Source organism: Xiphophorus couchianus, chromosome 5 (genome assembly GCF_001444195.1).
Source record: "Xiphophorus couchianus chromosome 5, X_couchianus-1.0, whole genome shotgun sequence".
NCBI classification, from domain to species: domain Eukaryota; kingdom Metazoa; phylum Chordata; class Actinopteri; order Cyprinodontiformes; family Poeciliidae; genus Xiphophorus; species Xiphophorus couchianus.
In genome coordinates, this window is record NC_040232.1 from 33,210,748 (window position 1) to 33,230,510 (window position 19,763).

Here is a 19,763-nt window from a genome sequence, read left to right on the forward strand (position 1 = left end):
AAGACCAGAAGAAGTTATCAATCACCGTAACGGTTACGATGGCGCGCACATTTCGCCATAGCACAGCAGCTCAGCGTTACCATTAAGAGCTGTAAGAGGAAAATATGACCCTGAAGTAAACCCTCGTGCAGCATCATTACATTACTGGGACAGTAAAACATGGTTTATGACGAGCGCTTTAGGAAAGAAGGAAATAAAAACAATAAAAGAAAAAAAAAAGCCAGTGAAGTGTTTCTGTTATAATGAAAGCCTGGCAAGCACTGCAATAACAGTTACTTTTGCTTAACAGCAAACTGATAGGACAGCAAATAAAATGACACCAGTTAATGTTGAAACATTAACCTTATTCAACAGATGGAAAAAAAGACAAAAACCAACTTAGCTAGTCTTATGGATTTTGTGTTTGTTAGTTTGTCCCGCTTAGGAGCGTTTGTATGTGATTTATATTAATCAAATTGACAGGCAAAATCAAACAAACAAAAAACAATAAAGCGACAACCAGCATGAGAATTTTTCAAAACTTTGATATTCGTACCAGAATTTTCTACCTTTTTACAACGATTATCCTTTCTTTAAAATAGAAAGATTGTTTACGCACATTCAACACGTGACTACATATAGACTGAATTTAGTGAAATTTGTTGGTTTCATACAATTTTTTTACACATTTAATTAGGGCTGGGTGATTATGGCCTAAAATCAATTTCATGACAAATTGATCATCTCGATGTCTATAAATGGACGATAACACCAACGCCCCCCCACCCCTCATCTCCTGCCCGCGAAAATAAAGAATGTGAAAAGCCGGCACAAATACTTGAAAGTCATATTGATGATATAATTTTTGCAATTATTCTTATTGCCACCTTAATGGACTATAAAACCACAGCATCTGCAAGTAAATGCACAAAATTTGTACTTGTTGTTAAGAGTTATTGAACAACAACCCACAACCGAACAAGTTTAGAAATATGAAACAACTTAACTTGCAATGTCCTCGTTGAACCTATTGAAACCACTAATGACGGAGTTTTTTAGGACGCGGAAACTAGCTTCTCCTTTTCCACCTCGTGAGCATAGCCTACCTGTATGCAGCCACAAAAAAAAAAAGACAAAAGCGACTTTTCTTTTATATTTTGAAAACACCATAAATACAGACACGCGCAAAATGACATCATCATACATTTCGGCGTCAGTAAATTTTCTCTTTGTCGCCCCGGGTGATGTCGACTTTCCGCACAGAACTATAAGTTAATCCCCACACACAACAGAAAGCAATTTAACACACCCTTTCTCCCCAAGTGGATTCAGGAATTCTGGCAGAGGCTTTCGAAAAGGGTCCTCTTCGGGAGGGAAGGGATGTGGGATGGGGAGTGAGTCATAGAAACATAAACGTACGCACACCAAGAAAAGAAATGTGTGGGAAGTGATCGGTAGCGTGTTGCCACGATCCTAACGGTACACTTGCGGGTCCCACAGCAAAAAGAGGCATGGTAAAAAATAAAGAGATAAAAAGAGAAAGAAATCTGCACGGGGTAATCGATATGGGCTGAATCACATCAGGGGTTGGTGACCCAGTGCAGCCTGTTGAATCTTTGGAAAACAGCTCGGAGCTGAAACCACAGAGACTTCAGTCGCCAACAAGAACAAAAATAATACACATGCACCATAAGCTTATGTTGTGTCAAATGAGGGCCTACCTACACCCTATTTTTGTTTTGCCTTTGCTCAGGACTCTGCTCCTGTATTCTCTTCCTGTGTGTGATCAATACTGGCAAGTTTATGCAACAGATAAGTTTGACGTCCAGCACCGGTTTATCACAGAATTCGAGCATAAATAAACGCTGTACAGGGTATGTATTCTGTTGAAGAGCGACCGATCTTTAAGCAGAGCCGAAGCCGAGCCGTCCACTTGTTAAGACCTCTTTAGGTCTATTTAAAGAGCTGGCACATCTGCCTGCTGTTTGCCTTTCCAGGGCTGTAAAACCTGGAAAGTGGCAGGAGGCTCAGCTGAGTGATGGAGGAGAGGGAAGACCATCTTTATGACACCAACACGTAAGACCGTTTGCATCAAACGAACAGGCAAAGGACATTCAAAAGGCACATTCTGGAAAGTGTTTTTCCCTTTCCAAGATATACCAAAGATGGCTGTGGAAAAACATCACGCTGTCGTCATGGGGACCCAACAAATCATAAGCACATAAAGTGAGCAGATGAAAGATGCACTAAGCTATTTCTTGGATTTTGTTGCGGTTTTCTTATAGAAGAATGAAGTGTGAGGCTTGGAAAAGTGATTTTCATTTTTTTTTAATTGCATGCAAAACAATTTTTTCATGTATGAAAGATTTCACATCTGGATACAAGAATCTAACTTGACATAGATTTTCCCATGGAGTTAACTTTTTTTAAAAAACATTAGCCAGGGAAAATTTCAAAATGGACGCCAGGGTTACTTAAAAAAATTTATCTTGGCACTGAATTTGCCAATATTTACCACAGATGGAAACTTTTGATGTCAAATCATACATAATTAGACACACAGAAGTCATATCTATTTAGTGATAAATAAATGTTTTTCAAGCTGGTTGCCGTGGTCGTTGTGGAAAATAACTAAAACCGGCAGTTAGATGAATGTGTTTGGTAGATGTGTTGAAACATGAAAATCATGTAATTTTTTTTCATCCTGTGTTTTCTTTCTCTGAAGCACATCTTTAAAGTATGGTCGCCATGGTTGCAATGGAGAATACGCGTTTGCACTAAAATTAGCAGTAGTTATTGCGAGCGGAGGTCGCGGCTAACTAAAAAGCTAGGTTTAATAACCGCTAATTCAGTGAACAAGAAAAACAAGAAACTCATAAATAAATAAAAAAGACAATCAGCGGAAGCTAACGCTAACCGTTAAGGCAACCGTCTCTCAGTCTGCGTCACACATCCTCATCTCCTTCAGTTGTCGACTGGTGTGAGACTCGCAAACAGCAAAGTCCTCTGTTTTTCTCTTTTTATCCCCCTGAGTTTTCAATCTTTATTCGTCATGGAACGTTCTGGACTTGGAAACTATGTTAGCCTTCTGGAAATCTCTACTAAGGTAAGGATTGTGTAAGAGAATAGCCGCAGAGGCTGCTGTTTACTAGCAAATGTTGAAGCCAGATTAAAATGCCATTTCAGTTAGGACTTTGTCTTTGAATTAGAAAACTCTGTACTTATGACGCTTATCTCTCAGCAACAGTGTGACTTTGCCTCTGCTTCCCATTTTTTAAAATCTTAATAATTACTGACCTCTTATCGAGACACACAGGGAGCTTCCAGGAAAGCTACAAGTACAGCTATTTTTTATTCTTATGTAATAATTATCACTTTTCTATTAAAAAAAGAAAGAGTAATAAAAAAAATAGGACTTTTTTAGTTAAACACATTAGGTAGAAACTAAATTTTTTATTTTAAAATAAGCATTTTTTTTAAAGGAAATAAAACATTTTTTGTATTTCATATTTCAGAATGAAGCTACATTTCTCTCCATAAAATTGTTTAGATGATCAGCAGAGCTCAAAGGTCATATGAAAAAATTGAAAATACTCCATTTCACGGGGATGCCCTCTGGTAATTATTCCATACAAAAACCTCTTTCCAAAAATGTTTTAAGTCAAACCGTTGCATGGTGAGACACCAGCTGGTAGTCATGCTTCTACTCTTACATTTACCAAGGCAGAGAGGGTAGAAACACATATAAATTGTATGTCTTGTGGAGTCTTTAAATAGGTTTCCACGTACTCTTACTGTGTTGTCTTGATTTCTAGCAACACTTCTCTTTAGATTTCGTCTTAGATTTGTGACGTAAAAAATCAACCTTGTTGCATAAACAACACAAAAAAACCCTCCCTTTAATTTAATCCCTCTAAAGGATTAATCCTGTTTTTACTCTGGAATCCCAGAGATTGGTGTGGGGGAGCGCCTTAGGGTGGGCCAGGCCATGCTACCATGTGGAGTCTTAGCTATGTATTATCCTGACTGACCCGTCAGGTGATTCTACAAAAACAAAACCTATTCATAATGCCACTAAAGCAAAATGATTTTGCTCAAGACTCCTATCTGTTATCTAAATATTCTATACATGTAAACTGTGAATACGATTGATGAAAAGGACATTCTGTAAGCCTTGAAAAAGATTTATAATTTTGTCCCACGTACTGCGCCGCTTCCATGTGAACTCAAACCACATGCACACACTTCCTTCAGTCAATAGATCTAAGCTGGCATTTTTTCCCCTCCTTAATCCACAAAAACACACCACAAATCAGCCGTGGCCGCAGCTGACTCAGACATTGAGGACACTTTAAAAGAAAATACGCAAATGGTGGAAAGAAGAGGAAAAAAAAGAAAACTAAAGCAGGGGTTGAGAATGTCATGTGATAAACAGAGATTCATCCAGACAGTAACTCTGCCCGGACCGCCGTCCCCTGCATGTCTGCACAGTCCATCTCAGTCTCCTTCGTTCTGTTGCTCCGCTGCCAGACTGAGGGAATGAGCGAGAATCGAGCTCCACTGAGAAGGAGCCATTAAGATAAGACAAAGTTTATTAGTGTCGTTCAGCAGGCTGATGATCTGGCTCTTCCTCTAGAGTCCCCTCATTTGGAAATCGAAAAAAATACATAACACATTGTAGAGCAAGTGGTCTTATTTGTGCTAAAGAGGTAGCATAGTAGAAACTCAAATGTTCAAGATTACATACATGAAGTGACTCACGTATGCTGTAGATAGATTGAAATGTGCCAATCATTTTGTCTTGTGAAACCAAAGTAAAATTCTGTAACAGAGCAGAATTTCAAAACAATTTATGTGCATTTCCAGGAATTGTAGGACAGAAAGAGACTACTTTGGGGATCAACCAGCTGGTCAACAATTTATTTTGAGAATTTGCATGCAGGGGTTTGTGTCCATGGTACGCCTTGGACCATAAACGCACCGCAATCAGAAAGACCAAACATCAGTCATTATTTTCGACAGAGAGAAACCGTGCAGACGCCGGGAGAACATGCAAAAGAGAAAGACCCTGGGCCAGGATTTGAACCCACAACCTTATTGCTGCAAGGAGATGGCAGTACCAGTTGCATCACAGCGCAGCCAAGGGATTTTGAGAATTAAGAAGCATGTTGGCCGAACTGTCTCAAAATGTGTGGCTTCATTACTGATTGTCTGACATTAGTAATTTCTTTCAGTCAGCTTAATAAAATACATTTCTAGGTCACACAGAACAGAATGGGTCATGCCAACTATTTCTTAAATTTCAACGGTGATGCACTGTTTAGAGCAAATTAGCTGCTTCATCTGTTTCAGTCGTCGTGCAATTGGGCAAGACATTTCACCCACCTTGCCTGCTGGTGGTGGTCAGAGGGTCCAAGCTACATTGTAGCAATGCTACCACCACCGTCAGTGTGTGAATGGGTAAATAACTGAATGTCGTAATAAGCATGTTGGCATACTCTGGGCTTGATATACAGGCCATTTACCGCACCATTTATAAGTATGCTCCATTTTGCTAGCATGTTAGTGTGGCTTTGCTAGCATGTTAGCATGGCTTGCTACACCAATACAAAATTAGTTGTGGTGAGATTTCCTTGATGACTGACCAAATAATAATAAATACTAACCCTCTCTGAGCCACTGAGCGGCTTCACCGCAGTGTTTTACAAAGTAGCAAGGTCCAATTACATCTTGCTACACCTTGCTAATGACAGCTAATTAGTGAAGCTAAACATGCTGTGTGAATAAAGGTTAAGGAGCCATGCAGAGCTGCAGACATGTGTTTAATAGCCTGGGTTTTTTTAGATGAAAATACACTATAAATCAGCCTTGTAGTGTTAATAAAACCCAGCAGGAAACTTGGACTTCCTGCTGGGCTGGACGGCCACAATCATACAAGTGGAACAAAAAGATTATCAGAAAAAAAGAAGAAAAAAAGCAAAGCTGTATAACAATTAAAAATCGAGCAACATGTACTCCATTTCCCCTGATACAAATATAAATTCAGGGAAAACAACCTCTTAAAATTCCAACACATGAAGGTAACTCTGAATTGAAACATGGGTAACTCCGCAGACCGTCGGCCGTGTAGAAAGTAACGTTGCTTCACGCACTCGAAAGTAAACACCGGGCCGAGTCCAAGCCGTGAGGGATGGCGTCGACTCCTCTAACCACCTCATTATTTGATGGTTATCTTTAGAACCATCCAAAAAAAAAATCCCTACGATCCACTCCACCAGCCGAGTAAATGACAGCCGTAGATGGCGCTAGTTTCCATAGAAACAGGAGATGATAATAAAGCATTTTAGTGTAAAGCTATGTATAGAATGTCTATGTTTACATATGAAGGATCTTGTGCGTGTGTGTGTGTGTGTGGGTGGGCCGCACAGATGGCTCTTCCAAGAAAGTATTGCACCTGTGTGTGGGATGAAAGTGTGACAGAGCAGCGTGATGACCGCAGCGCGAGGGTTTATTCCCATCTTGGGTGACACACGGCAGAGGCGAGCCTCCGAGGACTCGCCGCGCGTAACCCCGTAAGGCAACGCCAGTCTCTCTCGTCCAGAAAACGGGCAGTGGCGCACCGCCGCTCTGACATGAGTTTGATTCAATAGGCAGCAAAGTACTCGCAGGAGCACATTTACATCATAAGAGCTCTTACAGTGGCAACCAGTAAAACATGTTAATTAACCAAGGGCAAGATGCAATTTCCCTGACAGTTTCTAAAAGAGCTTTGAAACCATTAACCACATTTAAGCCTTGGAGAAATAAAACTTTTTTTAAAAACATACTTACATCTATAAAAAGGGGCTTTTAGTTCAGTCCAGTTCTGATTCTTCTCAGGCCAGGAAAGACGCTTCTGGTTCAGAGATTTCCAATTTTAGGTGTTATGTATTGATTCGTTTATTTAGCCCTTTTTGTCGTACCAAAAAGGTGTTTTTGTTTGACAAGTTTTGCGGAAAGAAAAAAAAAAGAAAATACCTTTATTGTATCCAATCTTCTGAGATGTACTGTAGCTGTAAAATGATCTGATCTTTCACCAGCTACTTCGCCAATCGCACCCCTATTGACATTTGTATTAAATTCTTGCTTTTAGCTGGCTTCATATTGCAGCAAAAAGCAGGAACATAAGCTACGAAGGAGCGTTGCTTTTCGTCTACGTTCCTGTATCCCTCCACATCCATTTGCACACTTTCAGTCTCTCTGAGGAGCTGAGGCGGGGAACGACACTTGCTGATCAAGTCCAGCTTTTATGCAGGTGCAGCAAGACTGAAAAAGTAAAATAAAATCAGTTCATCGCTACTGTTCATGGGTTAAAAACGTCCTGAAACGTATTTTAAGGACAGGATTTGGAACAGGGTTACATTGATCACAACCATTAAATAGAAACAAGTTAAATCTTTGGTATGTGTCACTTATTAATGTGGAGAGTGAGTTTGCAAAAAGGCCAACAAAGAAATAACACAGTAGTGACATTATAAGAGCAAGTATGGCTGCCCCATCAATGCAGGAAAGTTTATATAGTCCATTCCAAAGCATTTAAAGTCTATCAGTCAGTACTTGAATGATAGACTTGTTCAATGAAATGAAACCGTTGATGAGATTTGATCACTTTTATGAATTCTTCTCATGATAATTTAGCAAAGCAGACAATGGAAAGCCCAGTCAGCACCAAGGAAAACGAATGGTACTCCTGGATTAGTTGTATACCAGACACCAGCCAATAGCATGCCAAGTACTGCGGCTAGGTATTTTAGCTTCCCAAGCTGCATTTCCTTTCAACTAGTTTAAATCTGCTCTACAGAAAAAAAGAAAGAAAAAAAAAAATCAGCAAAAAGTCAAATTATCCGCCATTAAATTGGAGTTATGTTACATAGAAAAATCCACAAATAGGTCAATCCATGAATACGTAGCCGTGAATAGACAGAGTTCAACTCTAAAGTGGTTCACAGTGATTGGATAAAGGTGCAAAATGGCAGTAAATGGGAATGAAGTGGTAAAATGTAGGTGCAACATAGTGCTGGGCGATATGGCTTAAATATTACTGAATATTATTTCTCAATACCAAATTCAGTTTCTGATTTTTATCCCATTTTTCCCCCACTTTTATTTTCGTTTAAAAAAAAAATTACAAACGACATAAATGTCTTACAAAATTGGCTATTATGTCAATAATTCCTCCTGTGAGTTGACCTGAATTCAAAGTCAAAATAAATAGAAGCTGTAAAACACACTTATCAAACAAGATGGCAGTTCTTGGATGACGTCACTCAAGACGAAAACAAGAACTGTATTATTGGGAAATAAAATTTTAAAAAAATAATCTAATTTTCCAAAAATGTAATCTCCAAAAAACAGACAATTCAACTAACCAGCCAGCAATAGCACAACCAAAGGTAGAAAATATCAAAAAACACAACAGGCCAAACAGATAATATCCACCCATTAACATAATGATGTGACGTAATGAACTTCTCTTTAATAAGTGGCCCACGTCAACATGGGGGACTAATAAAGCCGAGCAGGAAATGACTCCTTCGAGGTATTGCTGCTAGAGGTGAGCTGTACTTACTAATTCATTTACACACATTGTTGGTGCGACATTTCCAGTCAGCATAAGAGCAGTTAACTCTTCTCCCAGGCATGGCATCATATTAAACATAATTATTCTTATGATAGCACCAAGTGTGCTGTAAAAATAACATGATAAAACAGAAAGAAACGAATCCCTTTCCACATGTTTAATTTTCTAAACTGTAAGAAAAAAAACAACAACAATCAGTTCATAGCTTACAAAGATTATTGAATGCATTTGTGGCCCTTGGGCAAAAAACAAACATGATTAGCAGTCCGGCGATGAGGATAAACATCTTCAATAAACACATATTTCCGTTATTTATAAAATCTTGTGGACTCAGTGACACAGCTGAAAAACTAAATGTCGTTTCCCATTCCAGTTTTGAAACAGTCTTGCATGAGATGTATGCCAGTGTACAAAAATATATATATATATATTCTTATGGATAAAGATTTCTTAATCGTATAGTTAAAAACACAATAAGAAAACTATTTCCATACAAAGCAATGTGTAGTTTTGTTTTTTTAAAATAAATATTTTTATATTTTGGGAAATGTAATATTTATTCAGACCTTGTAAAACAGGAACCAATTTTATATTTTTCAGGGCACCATAAAAACCAGGGATGCACTGGAAAGTGTTGACCAAAACTGGCCTTAAAACGGTGAGCAGCAAATTGTAAACTCAATAATCTAATCTTTTTCTGATCAGTGAACGCATCAAATGTAAATGAGGCTAGGCCACGCGGACACCAACACTCTTCAGTGCGGACGTTGTAAGTGAAGAAAATGCCAGCCTTGATATTTTCAGTCTCAGTCAGGTGTTTATAAATGTGATGATTTTGAAATTATTTTTGCACAATACATCAAGATCACTTTATGATTCATTCAGTATGGAAAAGAACGAGAGACATCATCGCCCTACAGGTCATTGAAAAATGCTAAATTCAAGGTTTTTGTGATGTAAAAAAATTACACTAAGATAATTGTTGATTTTTTTTTCCTTCAACGTATCCTGTACACTTACGAAAGGTGAACTAAAAATATAATAAAATAAAAAAGGTGCAACAATCTAGTAGCAAAATATTTTGAATCTGTTTCAGCAAGCAATAATCATAAAAACGAGTCTGTGACTGATTAACGTTAACTTACGTTTAGCTGTACAACTAAACTAAAACTTGACAAGATATTATTGACACTTCCTCAACTGCATCATTTAGCTAACTAGGGAGTTTTGAAAGGGTCAAAACAATCATATTGTACAAAGAAATCAGTCAGGAAAAAGGCACAAAAAACATTATTTCCATCCAGACTAGATAGAAACTGGACAGGGACGCTGCTCAGAGTCTGAGAGTAACACTGAAGGAACTGAGCACATTTCTGGTTAGTACTGGTAGTATCAGTACTACACAACAACAGCCTCCTGTAGTTTTTATGTGTCTGGACCGCAAAGTAGAATTAAAAGACAGAAGTGTTGTGTTCTGCCTGAAAATCTGCTAATAACCGCAGAAGAATGTTCTGATTTGATAAAACCATAAATTTAAACTTTAGGCCATACTTCCAAAATGTAGGCCTGGCACAAAATGAGAAATTATAAGAAAAACTCCATACCTAAATTGAAGTATGGTAGTGGCAGTATCATACTAGGTCTACTTGTGTTCAGATTGAACCAGTTTTGACCCAAAAGCCTTCAGGTATCTGATAGCTGAAGATGAACCGGCATTTTATGAAATATCTTCACTGGTACCTCCCCAGAGATCAGAACTAAACTTGACAATAAAAAAATAAAAAAATCTTAAGTGAGCTAAACAGGTATTTGAGCAAGAATTACCCTGCAAATCTCAGAGATTTCTTGTTATATCTAAGGTGAAAAATCTTGGAAGAGACCAAGAGATTTTATCAAGAGTTTGTAGACTTCTTTCCTAGTCATACACTCTAGTGAGTCCAAAGTTTTTTGACACTTTTTTGAGCGAAACAATACATGTCCAAAAGGGGTTGCATAAATAAAACTACAGATATTCATTACTATCAACCACATTATAACTTCATAGATAGATTCACAAGATAATGTAAATGCTCAAAACCCTGTTGAAGGAAAGAACGTTTTCTGCGTCATTCTGGCCACGTTTCCTGTCAGAGCTGCTCAACCGCAGCCTACAAAGGTGGTGAGGGCTTAGCAGAAAGCTTGCGGTCAACTTCTGCAAAGAGGTTACGAAGCTTCATCACTTACATTCTTAAAGTAACCTTAATTATCTCTGACTTTTACAACACAGTGGGCCAAAAAAGAACCATTCTGCTCATTTTTCACGTTTTCTCACTTCTGAAGAATGGAGAGGTCTGTAATTTCCATCGTAGGTACACCTCAATGATGAGATGGACTCTACAAATACAATCCAAGCGAGGGGGCAACAAGAGGCAAGGAGGTTGTTGCTGGGGGTTCTCCTGCTGCAGCTTTCTGGCCGATGACCCATCTTTGAAAAGCCTGACCTGCCGATTACAGTTTTGGTCAACACTCTTTTCTTGTTGTCTGAAAAGTTGCTAAATTGGCAACAGTGGGGTGACTATTGTGAACCATCTAAAACCTGACCTAGTGGTGGGTCTGTCAGTCAGCTCTCTCTCTCTTTGTGGCACAAAAAGGGACAGTGGATACATTTCACAACTTGTGATAAGGTAGATAAGATCACTGGAAAAGATTGGTTTATCTTAAAGTATTGTCCAATTGTCAATCTCCCAAAATTAAGGAACTTATTAATTGATGCACTCCTAATTGTTGCTCAAAATCCTGTGGTACATGAACCATGTGTCAACAAGACAATACAGTTGTCCTGTCTTCTTTGCAGAAAAGCAGTACCAAAGCATGATGCTTCCACTTCTATACTTCACGGTTGAGATGGTGTTCTTGGAATTATACTCATCATTCTTCTTCCTTAAAACCTGGCAAGTGGAGTTTATTCCAAAAAGCTTCATTTTGGTTTCAGATGACCTCCTGACCTCCTCACACACCTGTTCTAGATAATCCAGTTGGTCATCGCCAGATTTCAGATGGGCCAGAGAGCCAGAGTTCTTGCTAGTTTGTAGGTATTCAAATTCTTATTTTTTATAATAAAATAAGAAATAATGCAATTAGGTTTTTAATATTCTTTTTTAAGATTCTGTCGCTCCCTGCTGAGGTGTGCCTGTGATGAAAATTACAAACCTCTCTACTCTATGCAAGTAGGAAAAGGGGGGTGGGGGAAAAATAGGGGCAAATCAAATATGTACATTTCCCCACTGTATTTAATTTCTTTTGTGAAAATATACAAAATATATCCTCTACTCTTGAGTCATGGTGTACCATCAGGATGGAAAAAGGATATTTTAAGGTTTTTTTCCCAGCAAGCATGGAGATACAGAATATGAACCCACAGTAAGAGGTTTCAGAACAGATACATGAAAAAAAAAAAGAAGACATTTTGGTTTAAATAATCACCTGCTGCGATTCCATTTTCAGCACATGTTTTACCGATTCAGCAGCCGCCTTCAGACTGTGACTGCTGGTAGAAAAATGTTTTTATCCCTCATGCTGTTCGTTAGTGGAGGAAAGAGATAATGGGGGTTGGGAGCAGCTAAACATAAGCCTGTTTCATTCCTACACATGGATCCAAAGAGGATGCGGCACATGAATCCCTTTACTTCAAATAAAACGTAATTACTGTGTATGTTAAATGAAAAACAACGAAACCAACAAATGTAATTCAAAGTGAAAACATAAAAATGAAGGTTTTCCACATAACGTACCGTGACGTTTTACAGGTAAACCTGACTGAAAGTGTGCCAGTTAAAACAGAATGATGATCCTATGTAGCTCTTATGTTATGCAATCTTTATTCCCCCCAATAGGTCAATATAGATATAGACACAGACACAAAGTCAAAACACACACCCATCATCTAGGAAATGAGAATAGTTTTCCTCCGAGGATAATGACCCGTCACAACCCATGATGGTTTCCTCTAGAAGAGTAAATGGCAGTAAATGGGATGTTGATTAAATCACGGCTTTTTCTTGTATACCAGATGGCAAAAAAAAGAAGAAGAAAGGCCGCACTAGTCAAAAATGGTCAATCAGTTTCTGCGGACGTGGGGTGCAGCCCAGAATTTTGTCCCAAAACAAAGTTTCCAGTCAAAGAAGACTAAGTACAAAGTGCAAAGCCAAAGACTAGGGTCCTGTTCAAACAACAGCAGGTAACCTTACCTTTTCCTAAGTGTACAACTGAAGCTTTATCTACTTCCATACACTCAAGTAAAAAAAACATCTCTGCTAACCCAGTGGAACCAATGATGCAGCAAGACCTGATAAACTCTCACTGACCAAACATTTGCTGACAGAATTGCGTGTTGTCGATCATGCTATGTCGATCCCTTGAATTTGGGGAAAAATAGAATTTAGAAATTTCTAGAAGTCGCGAAGTTGCAACCTTCACGCTTCCATCTTCATCCGGACCAACAGTTTTTATTGTCCAATTTAGTCACCAAGAGTTTCCTGATGGGTTGCACCATATTTTTCCTCGCAGAGTTTCAGCTCTCTGCACCCATAGATAATTCAAATTACCAACCCACACCAAGGAAACGCGCTCTACAATGGAAACATGGCAACCAATGAAGTTGAAAGGTCGTTGTTAAAAGGATGTTTTAAACAAACCAGCAATTGTTGATATTTTTTCCCCTCCCACATGACTGAGTACACAGTGGAAAGAGACGCCTGCACTTAACCCAAGTCAGTCAATAATGCCTTGCCCCACGAAAGGGAGTGCTGCGTACGTCACGCTCGGGAGCCAGTACAACGTCTACAACAATGATCACTTTTAGGTTTCTATATGACAAATAATTATTCATACAAAGCAAAACATTATTATTATTATTTTTCTTTTCATCTCTTTATCAAAATCCACAACCACTGGGCAATCGGGCTTTGACTGCACCTTTGTGGACGAACTGATGTAGACTAATGGCTTTCTTTTTCTCTTTTTTTTCTACAAAAAAAAAAAGAAAAGCCAGCTACAGCGCTGCAGGTGTGCTGCTTAACACCCAACAGCAAAGGCATAAAATGATGCTCGACACTCGCAGGGATGCTAATGCGTTGAAAAATGTTGGCCGGAGCCAGCGACCCAGGTGCCGCTCCAGCCCGCCATCCGGCCATTCATCCAAGCAGCCAGCCACACATCCTCCCATTTACTCAGTCAACCCACCGCAAATAAACCTGTCCATTATCTCAGTCTGCTAATACCACTCCAACAAACGCTTATACTTAAAAAGAAAATCATCACTGCGGGATTTCAACGCTGGATTGAAATTATTACAATTATAGTCTTTTATTAATCTGTGCTTAAAAAAATATATATATATATATTTATTTTCTTATTGACTAAATGGACCAAAACTAACAACTCCCACTGTTTCTGTCCTATGAACATTTTGACCAAAGGCGTGTACTTTAATTTGATGCAACTTCTTTGGAGTTTAATAAAAAAAAAATCAGATAAAGGTTTCAGACTTAAGCCAATTTGATTGTGTAGATCCTGGGATGCTCCTTAACCCTGCAGCCTTTAGGAAGGAAGAGCTGTATCGGCCTGAAAGATTTTGCTTGGTGCATCTCTAGTTATTACGGTTTAAATATGGGCGCGCTTGTATTTTCTGGTATTCACCGTTGACGTGACTTAACTTTAGCGACTTAGACGCTCCATAGTTTTAGAGATACCTGAGCTAATGCCACAGCTGACACTAAACCAACCACGTAAGAAAAAGGGCATCAACTTCAATAGGCCCACTCAAAACACACAGATGTTCAACTCTTTCATGAATGAATACACCTCGTTCCTCCCCGTCAAGGCTGAATGACAAAATGAAACACTCATGATCTCTTTCTTTTCCACTGCCTCTATCTTGTCCCATTGTGATCACCTTAGTGACCTGAAGCTAACTGAGCATGAAATTCTGGTTGCTCTAAAACTTCCCCGATTCATCGACAAAGGCCACGGTTATAAGCGAGGGTGCAGCTCATGAGGGCGATTTATGAGTCGGGCTTGTGAAAACACTGCTTCCATTCTCAAGGTTTTCTTGAAGAGAGTGTCGGACAAAAGGAAAGGGCGGAGCGAGAGAGACCTGGTGCAGCGGTGGAAAGACGTAACATCAGAAACGAGAGAGTAGCACGTCGACTGCTACTCTCCTGTGATGCATTGCCTCCTGATCCTTGCCAAGAAAAAAAGAAAAGAAGAAAAAAAGGACTGTTTCTGATGAATGACTCTGCCTGCAAAAGAACAGAGCAAAGTTATTCTCGGAGTACTTGAAAAGCAGAAGGATTATGTCTTGTTCAAGTGGTGCGGTTACCGCTAAATCTTCTGAGGTGGAACTTTAAACCAATACTCCAAAAAAAAAAAAGAGTGACTGAGCAATGAGTGAAATCCCTGAAACTTATGAGGCTACTTTGCTTAATACCCCGTGAATTGTAAAAGTTAACACGAGCAAATGTTTGCGTATTAGGGAGCACAGAATGCGGCTTGTAAACATTTAACAGGGAATACTTTCAAATGCAGCTCCAGGGCTTAACATAACCCGAAAGTGGAAAACCATTTCTCTAAAAGGGCATGCGTCATCGTTTCTCAAGCTTTCCTTGTTAGTTGTGTTCAGGCAAGATAGTTTATAATTCAAACAAAAACCCGCAAACCTCTTTAAAGCCTCTTCTTGTGTATTTTTAATTGACTTATCTTTTCATAATTTTAAGATTTCTACATGTTCTGGTTCTTAAATGTGACCTCTGATGTGTAGGAAAACATCTTCCATTTCATTGCCTTAACTTGAATCCATACAGAACCAATAAAAGGCAGGGCACAGATCATAACCCGTAATGGAAAACACGCATATTTCCATTTAAAAAAAGAAAAGAAAAAAAAAAAACTTTCATAATAATCCAGCAGGAATGAAGGAAATTCTGGAGCGCGGCGGCAAAAGGGCAGCTCTTTTACGTCACCCGCACGCCCAAAGATGACTAAGAGGGACAAGACCATCGAAACACTCGGGACGGCTCTCGCACGTCTGAGGACTCCTTCTGCGAGCGCCATCTTTATTAAACGTCGTGTAAACACAGCACAGAAAGCCACTCCGACATCTGCGGCTGAGCAGGGATGCGATGACGCAACGCGGCCCAGCAGCACACGCTAATCTTCTCCCAAAGACAATGCACAAAAAGAGACGTGACCCCACATATACCCGTGACTCCGACTTTGAGTGCACACACACACACACGCGCTGTACTAACGCGCAACCCCGGAGAGCTTCAAAGAAAAACAAAATCTCCCAGAACTGCCTGCATGACCTTTACCCCTCCCCGCTCTCTGCCGTCCTTTTTTTTTTTTGTCCCCTCTTCACCTTCCCTTACACATAAGAGGTCACCGTTGCACGTCCCTGGTTATCCGCCCCCGGCGCTCCATCTTCAACTTCATCAACTGCTCTTTCCTTTTGTTTTCGGACAAGCAGGAAACTTTGACTCGCCCTTTAGAAGAGGAGGGATGAAACTCGCTGCAATGTGTGCAGCAGTGAGTACCAACTGTAAACAAGTAATGACGCTATGCTTTCTGGGACTCATCCAAACTGGACTTATCTCCCATTTTTTTGTTTTGTTTTGGGGGGGGGGGTTTCAGATATAAAAGCCAGCCGTATCATTTATTAGATGATTTATATGTAAACCTTCTGCTTTCGTGTCACCTAGGAGACACCAACACACACCATTCCCAATTCCAATACATCTGCTGGAGAGCTTCTTACTTTCTGGCTCCAGTACAGGCATTTCCCAGAACCACCATCAAACTCTTGACAGCTGAACAATCAAACTGATTTCTGGAAGTTCACTTCCGCGGGGTCAAAGTTTCGCTTGCGTTGTAAAAGGAAGTGTTCTTTTTATTTCCTTCCTCTAGCAATTATAGAGTCGGGAAGTTATAACGGCATGTTACAGGTATGACAGGCACAGTGATGGAAAAAAAAAATCATGATCAAACGTTTCAGGACACATGAGGAGCATCATGAGACACGACTGTGGAAGTAAAATTTAAAAAAAACAAAAAATTTCTTCTTCATATAAAATATGTACAACAAACGGGTGTAACAATGCAGCTCGCAAGAAAAAATAATAAGTGACACTGGATTCATCAGAACAAGACGAGGTTTAAGCATTTGAGGAAAAGCCATGCTGTTTGTTTAATTTCACAAATAGAGAAAAGGTTTTATGAATAACAAACTACATTTTAAAAAATCAGTAATTAGTTTCGAATATGCCATTTCAAGTTTAACTAGCTTGTTTTTATGCTCGTTTACTTAGCCTACGGCCTATAAAAGTAATGGAAACTCTCAATTTGTGTTTAAGGACAGTATAAACGTTTAATTATTTTTTTGGAAAAGTATTACATTTTGACCTCAATCTGGTCACATCAGTCCACAGAAACACTGAAACAGCCATTTGGTTTAGCACAAGGAGGAAGTTTTGAAGGAGATGCTAACTTTAGCATTGTTAGCTAATGGTTAGCCAGTAGTGGTGCTTACATAGGCTTCACAGATCATTTCTACTTTGTCTCTTACACTTGTTTTTCCCGGTCAAGCATTCATAATGTTGTCAATTGAATAAAAGTTGATGGGTTCCTCTTCACTGTTTTCGAAACCAGCCGTTATTAGCCAGGCTAACTCGTTGCTGTTATGAGCCAGCTGTCAACACAACAGAGTAACTCAAGAAATAGTTCCTTTTGTACTTCGAAATACGAGTCTCAATTGCAGAACCCCAACTTTAAAGCGTTTCCCTTCACATTTTTTAAGCCATATTATCAGACTACACTAACTTCAACAGATAATTTTAATGGTTTGGGCTTTACAAGACATACACTATGAGAAACATTGTGGCGTCTTAGTATCCCAAAATCTCATTCCATCCCAACTAGAAGGAGACAAATGAAAATTAAGGTCACATGTCATTATTTCCCTCCAATAAATGAACATTCATTACATATCTGAACACAATTTGTATTGTACAGTTCCAACACAATGCACCTCACATTGTTAGCATGTCTCTAACAAGCTAACAAGCAATACAATTACTTGTTAGCATGTCTCAGCTTTCATCTTGAAAGCACTCGCTCCTTACATGGAAACAGACAGAACACCGACAGTTAGCAAAGCTAGCCCATCCAGCTGGATTAAAGGCCAGAAAGGTTGCTATAGAGCCAGTCAAAAACAAAAACAGGCTTACTTGCCTTGTGTTGACTTGCTACACGTAATCCATCTTGGGACAGACTGTTAAACCGAGCCCCGACTACTGGCTCCTGGTTTGTACATCCACTGAAGTAGAAAGGGGCCCTTAAGTATTAGTGTATAGTGCAAGTCTTCCAGGTTGAGAGCTTGGGTCCAGCAGTTGTCCACTTCATCTTGATAACAAAACATCTATCAGTATTCTTCAGCCCGCTTTTGAAGGTTTATCAGTGTCCATTAAAAACAGCGAAATCTCTGTCATACCACTTTGAGCCAAAGTATGGGGGCTCAAACTGAATTAATTCACGTACTAAAATATTTTACTTTAAAGAACTTACAGAAGAAGTTTAGAAGAAGTGTGTGAAAGGCACAAGTGAGTAACGGGACTAAATAAATCTTCCCCAACAGAAAGCCAACAGAAGACATTGGTTTCTCTTCTCAACTTAATGTGGCACAACAAACCACTCTCGGTAACGCATGATGACTGGTTCCTCTAAAACTCTCAGCAGTCCTGCAGGCGGCTCATCTTTGGAGCACCCTCTCCTTAAAACCAAAGATTGTGTTAACTCTGTCTTCTTCATCAATACCCATCAAATCAATGAAGATATTCAAGATATTCAAAGTCCTTGCTTGAAAGGCAGTCGCCAGTTGCAAGGCATTTCAAATCTGAAACTAGTACTAGCATAATTAATTCTCAAGCCTTTTTTATATATATATATATAAAAGCACAATCTCATACCCTCTAAGAGAAGTAGGTTTTAAAATCAAAAATGTCTGCCATACATAAAAGTAACTAATAAGAAAAAGTTCATCTGCATATGTGACGGTTTGTTTCTTTTGGCATATTCCTAAAAAGACCATTTGGTTGATCGTGTTCCAGTTTGTAATGTCAGTTTTTTTTGTTTTTTTATATATTCCTCAATGCATTTTTGAGATGCTTCAGGCGAAGGAACAGACCTTAATAATGGCCTGAGTCACTTTTTGTCAAAAGTGATTTTGGCGTCAGGCGCAGAAGCCGAGCGCCTGCTTCTGTGAATGTAACAATCGTTTAGAAATGCAAGCGCCCACGTAACACATCTGTGTGATGTCTTACACACACACACACACACACTGCAGAAGTATTCAAGAACACATTCCTGTTAGCAAAGCTTTGTATTACAAACATGACATTTCCCTTTTGAACTCATGAGAGACGGGGGAGGGAGGGTTCTAACTGTAATGCCTTCATCGCTGCTTCGATTGAGGAAAATGGAAACTGGCAGGTTTGTGGCGATCATCGCTGGGCGGAAAAAATTCATATATATATGTAGATTATTGATTATAATCAAACTTTTGATAATAATCAAAAGTTTGATTATTATCAAACTTTTAATCAGCAAAATTATAGATTTTTTTTCCCCTTCCAGAGAAAAAGCATCACTGCTTTTTTATCTGAACATCTGGCCTGACATGGTGTCACAGCGCAGACTGTAAATCCACTTGACGGCGGCCTTGGGCTGTAGGAAAACCAACACACACCCACACATCTCAGCCACCGAAGACATGGACAGAAAAAGAAGAAGAAGAAGCAGAGCTGATAATTGACCAAACGCACCGTTACATACATGCCAGGACAGGAAAAACAATCATCTCCAGCTGCTAAGTTTAGACTCTAACCCTGAGATTAAACAGACCAATCAGATTGAACACAAAACAGTGGGCTCATTGTTTGGCGCAAATGAATCAATCAGTGCAGCACAGGAGGAATTAGTTGGAGGGAAAGAGCAGAGTTGAGTCTGGAAAAGACTTGTCTGCAGTTTTAGGGAGGAATAATCCAATCTGCAGGCAAGCGTCTGCAGAGTCTGGAATTAGAGAGAGGAAGGTTGGGTTGGGGGGTTGAGAAAACGATGACACTCCTCAGAGAGA

At 39.3% G+C, this 19,763-nt stretch overlaps 1 protein-coding gene across 3 annotated transcripts in view; it reads right to left on the bottom strand.

The window, feature by feature from the left end:
- LOC114145445 (cytoplasmic phosphatidylinositol transfer protein 1) overlaps nt 1-19,763 on the bottom strand; it is a 104,897-nt gene that overhangs the window by 84,443 nt on the left and 691 nt on the right. The window lies entirely within an intron of this gene.